Here is a 6,046-nt window from a genome sequence, read left to right on the forward strand (position 1 = left end):
GTGTGTATACCCGCACCGACACATAGCATACAGCGTGTGTATACCCGCGCCGACACATAGCATGCAGCGTGTGTATACCCGCGCCGACACATAGCATGCAGCGTGTGTATACCTGCGCCGACACATAGCATGCAGCGTGTGTATACCCGCACCGACACATAGCATGCAGCGTGTGTATACCTGCGCCGACACATAGCATGCAGCGTGTGTATACCGCCGCCGACACATAGCATGCAGCGTGTGTATACCCGCGCCGACACATAGCATGCAGCGTGTGTATACCTGCGCCGACACATAGCATGCAGCGTGTTTATACCGCCGCCGACACATAGCATGCAGCGTGTGTATACCGCCGCCGACACATAGCATGCAGCGTGTGTATACCGCCGCCGACACATAGCATGCAGCGTGTGTATACCCCCGCCGACACATAGCATGCAGCGTGTGTATACCGCCGCCGACACATAGCATGCACCGTGTGTATACCCGCGCCGACACATAGCATGCAGCGTGTGTATACCCGCGACGACACATAGCATGCAGCGTGTGTATACCCGCGCCGACACATAGCATGCAGCGTGTGTATACCGCCGCCGACACATAGCATGCAGCGTGTGTATACCGCCACCGACACATAGCATGCAGCGTGTATATACCTGCACCGACACATAGCACGCAGCGTGTGTATACCGCCGCCGACACATAGCACGCAGCGTGTGTATACCCACGCCGACACATAGCATGCAGCGTGTGTATACCGCCGCCGACACATAGCATGCAGCGTGTGTATACCGCCGCCGACACATAGCATGCAGCGTGTGTATACCGCCGCCGACACATAGCATGCAGCGTGTGTATACCGCCGCCGACACATAGCATGCAGCGTGTGTATACCGCCGCCGACACATAGCATGCAGCGTGTGTATACCCGCACCGACACATAGCATGCAGCGTGTGTATACCGCCGCCGACACATAGCATGCAGCGTGTGTATACCGCCGCCGACACATAGCATGCAGCGTGTGTATACCGCCGCCGACACATAGCATGCAGCGTGTGTATACCCGCACGACACATAGCATGCAGCGTGTGTATATCGCCGCCGACACATAGCATGCAGCGTGTGTATACCTGCGCCGACACATAGCATGCAGCGTGTGTATACCTGCGCCGACACATAGCATGCAGCGTGTGTATACCCGCGCCGACACATAGCATGCAGCGTGTGTATACCTGCGCCGACACATAGCATGCAGCGTGTGTATACCGGCGCCGACACATAGCATGCAGCGTGTGTATACCCGCACCGACACATAGCATACAGCGTGTGTAAACCTGCGCCGACACATAGCATGCAGCGTGTGTATACCCGCGCCGACACATAGCATGCAGCGTGTGTATACCTGCGCCGACACATAGCATGCAGCGTGTGTATACCCGCACCGACACATAGCATGCAGCGTGTGTATACCTGCGCCGACACATAGCATGCAGCGTGTGTATACCGCCGCCGACACATAGCATGCAGCGTGTGTATACCCGCGCCGACACATAGCATGCAGCGTGTGTATACCGCCGCCGACACATAGCATGCAGCGTGTGTATACCGCCGCCGACACATAGCATGCAGCGTGTTTATACCGCCGCCGACACATAGCATGCAGCGTGTGTATACCGCCGCCGACACATAGCATGCAGCGTGTGTATACCGCCGCCGACACATCAGAATCAGAATCAGAATCATTTTATTTCGCCAAGTACAACGGGGGTTGTACCCGGAATTATTTTTGGCTCATACAGGGTCGGAGATGGTACAAACACACATACATGCGATCCAACATATACATTCAAGTACAGTAAAGTATACAAGTAAGCATATACCTACATACATACATACAGCACATAAGTGTAGTGAGGGACGCGTGGGGGAGTCTGGGGTGCTACGTGAGAGGAGCCGCCTGCCATCTACGGGCGGCGCTCACTCAGCTCCGTAGCAGTTCCAGGTGCCCCGCAGTGTGTCCTGGAAAAGAGTGGATAGGAAAGAGAGAGAGATAGAGAGAAGGGATAGCTAAAGAGAGACTGAGGAAGAAAGAGACAGAACCAAGGCAAGAGGAGAGAGACAGAGGCAGAGTCCTTTTAGGGCTGCAGATGTAATAACAGCCCTGGGTCCGACAATCAGACCGAGAAGTGTCCATGCCTGTGGTCCGGTTCCCCTGATGTTGGCAGGTTGGCAGCTGATCTTCAGGGCTGGGTGGTGGTGCAGGCTGGCTCGGTCCTCAGCAGTGGCAGAGTTAGGCACTGGGTGGCTGAGCAGGCTGGAGGCTGCAGATGGTGGTGGAGACCCTCTCTGGAGCTCAGCTGGGGATCTCTTCCACGTGGGAGGTCCCCCAGGAAGCGGTGACTATGGACACTGAGCTCTGTGTCGGCAAGCTCGCCCGTGAGCCTGCTTAGGTGTGGGGTCCTGCGGTCTCTGAAACCTGTTGTGGCAGTGGCTGGCTCGGGGCAGCAATCAGTGGCCTCCAGTGTCCGCGTAAAAAGGCAGATGCAGCAGCGGACCCGGCAGCAGCGGAGGAGAGCTGCTAGTGTGGCCCCAGTGTGGTGTGAGGCTCCAGCAGCGGCAGGCTGGCTACACAGTTCCCTTCCCCTCAGCAGTCCGGGCAGCGGCGATGAAGTACCAAACCGAGCACGTGGGCCCCGATCAGCTGTCCGCCCGATCAGCTGGCAGCAGCGGAGGAGAGCTGCTAGTGTGGCCCCAGTGTGGTGTGAGGCTCCAGCAGCGGCAGGCTGGCTACACAGTTCCCTTCCCCTCAGCAGTCCGGGCAGCGGCGATGAAGTACCAAACCGAGCACGTGGGCCCCGATCAGCTGTCCGCCCGATCAGCTGGCAGCAGCGGAGGAGAGCTGCTAGTGTGGCCCCAGTGTGGTGTAAGGCTCCAGCAGCCTTACACCAGCGTGCGTATGCAGCGTGTGTATACCCCCGCCGACACATAGCATGCAGCGTGTGTATACCGCCGCCGACACATAGCATGCACCGTGTGTATACCCGCGCCGACACATAGCATGCAGCGTGTGTATACCGCCGCCGACACATAGCATGCAGCGTGTGTATACCGCCGCAGACACATAGCATGCAGCGTGTGTATACCGCCGCCGACACATAGCATGCAGCGTGTGTATACCGCCGCCGACACATAGCATGCAGCGTGTTTATACCGCCGCCGACACATAGCATGCAGCGTGTGTATACCGCCGCCGACACATAGCATGCAGCGTGTGTATACCGCCGCCGACACATCAGAATCAGAATCAGAATCATTTTATTTCGCCAAGTACAACGGGGGTTGTACCCGGAATTATTTTTGGCTCATACAGGGTCGGAGATGGTACAAACACACATACATGCGATCCAACATATACATTCAAGTACAGTAAAGTATACAAGTAAGCATATACCTACATACATACATACAGCACATAAGTGTAGTGAGGGACGCGTGGGGGAGTCTGGGGTGCTACGTGAGAGGAGCCGCCTGCCATCTACGGGCGGCGCTTACTCAGCTCCGTAGCAGTTCCAGGTGCCCCGCAGTGTGTCCTGGAAAAGAGTGGATAGGAAAGAGAGAGAGATAGAGAGAAGGGATAGCTAAAGAGAGACTGAGGAAGAAAGAGACAGAACCAAGGCAAGAGGAGAGAGACAGAGGCAGAGTCCTTTTAGGGCTGCAGATGTAATAACAGCCCTGGGTCCGACAATCAGACCGAGAAGTGTCCATGCCTGTGGTCCGGTTCCCCTGATGTTGGCAGGTTGGCAGCTGATCTTCAGGGCTGGGTGGTGGTGCAGGCTGGCTCGGTCCTCAGCAGTGGCAGAGTTAGGCACTGGGTGGCTGAGCAGGCTGGAGGCTGCAGATGGTGGTGGAGACCCTCTCTGGAGCTCAGCTGGGGATCTCTTCCACGTGGGAGGTCCCCCAGGAAGCGGTGACTATGGACACTGAGCTCTGTGTCGGCAAGCTCGCCCGTGAGCCTGCTTAGGTGTGGGGTCCTGCGGTCTCTGAAACCTGTTGTGGCAGTGGCTGGCTCGGGGCAGCAATCAGTGGCCTCCAGTGTCCGCGTAAAAAGGCAGATGCAGCAGCGGACCCGGCAGCAGCGGAGGAGAGCTGCTAGTGTGGCCCCAGTGTGGTGTGAGGCTCCAGCAGCGGCAGGCTGGCTACACAGTTCCCTTCCCCTCAGCAGTCCGGGCAGCGGCGATGAAGTACCAAACCGAGCACGTGGGCCCCGATCAGCTGTCCGCCCGATCAGCTGGCAGCAGCGGAGGAGAGCTGCTAGTGTGGCCCCAGTGTGGTGTGAGGCTCCAGCAGCGGCAGGCTGGCTACACAGTTCCCTTCCCCTCAGCAGTCCGGGCAGCGGCGATGAAGTACCAAACCGAGCACGTGGGCCCCGATCAGCTGTCCGCCCGATCAGCTGGCAGCAGCGGAGGAGAGCTGCTAGTGTGGCTCCAGTGTGGTGTAAGGCTCCAGCAGCCTTACACCAGCGTGCGTATGCAGCGTGTGTATACCCCCGCCGACACATAGCATGCAGCGTGTGTATACCGCCGCCGACACATAGCATGCACCGTGTGTATACCCGCGCCGACACATAGCATGCAGCGTGTGTATACCGCCGCCGACACATAGCATGCAGCGTGTGTATACCGCCGCAGACACATAGCATGCAGCGTGTGTATACCGCCGCGGACACATAGCATGCAGCGTGTGTACACCGCCGCCGACACATAGCATGCAGCGTGTGCATACCGCCGCCGACACATAGCATGCAGCGTGTGTATACCGCCGCCGACACATAGCATGCAGCGTGTGTATACCGCCGCAGACCCATAGCATGCAGCGTGTGTACACCGCCGCCGACACATAGCATGCAGCGTGTGCATACCGCCGCCGACACATAGCATGCAGCGTGTGTATACCGCCGCCGACACATAGCATGCAGCGTGTGTATACCGCCGCCGACACATAGCATGCAGCGTGTGTATACCGCTAACGAAAGAGCGGGGGATTCCGAAGCCAGATGGGCACCACTCGGCGGGCAACACAGGACAGGTAATATATAAATGCAGGCATGTGGGGGATATATTTATACATTGGGGAGCAGCGCCGTGGGTTTTGTCGCATTTGTCGCTTGTCCAGATATAGCTCACCGCTATTACCGCGACCCCAATCGACCACGACAGCCCGACATCTTGCAGCATGTCCGATCTATACATATGTCCAATTTCACCATGGAATTGGTTGCATTGTCAATCGAGCATGCTCTTGGCATCATCAATTTAATCCAATTATTATCGAATTGTATGGTATTGGCCGCCAAGTCGATAGATGTATGGGTGCCTTTAGACTATATTGGCTCTTGTGCATACCTATCAACTTTTTGAGATGAGAAAGAGGGACACTTAAGCCTCGCCCCTGCCACACCCCTGACCGCGCCCCGTCACGCGCCCTAGTCATGCATACCATAAAGATTTCATAAGAAAAAAAATGTTGTTTTATAATTAAACCACACTGGTCCTTCCTATCCTGGTTCATTTTCCTTCATAGTAACATTTTGAAATTAGTAATATATCAGTTTAAAGGATGGGAATAAAGTTTACAGTCAAACACTATTTTAGCAGAGAAATATATATATATTTACATAGAAAGAGGGACAAAGTCCTGAAAGAGGAGGAAAGAGGGACAGGGCTCCCAAAGAGGGACTGTCAGTTCAAAAGAGGGACAGTTGGGAGCTATGCCTGCACCCTCCCCCTCTGTGCCTCATGTATGATGGTACATCCCCGTCCTCCACTGTTGCCAGCCGCCCCACTCCACTCTGTGACCTCAGCTGCTCACAACACCTGACCTGACTGGCTGCTAGAAAGGTAACAAGACTCCGCCCACCAACAGGCACGTCACGCAGCGCCTACCGACTGACGGATTTTATGAATGAGCTCTGACCACGCCCACCGCATTGGAATGTCAAAGCTGCCCCGCCCCCTCCCTGGCGTCACCAACGGTCACAAGACTCTG

Source organism: Hyperolius riggenbachi, unplaced genomic scaffold (assembly GCF_040937935.1).
Source record: "Hyperolius riggenbachi isolate aHypRig1 unplaced genomic scaffold, aHypRig1.pri scaffold_402, whole genome shotgun sequence".
Taxonomy (NCBI): domain Eukaryota; kingdom Metazoa; phylum Chordata; class Amphibia; order Anura; family Hyperoliidae; genus Hyperolius; species Hyperolius riggenbachi.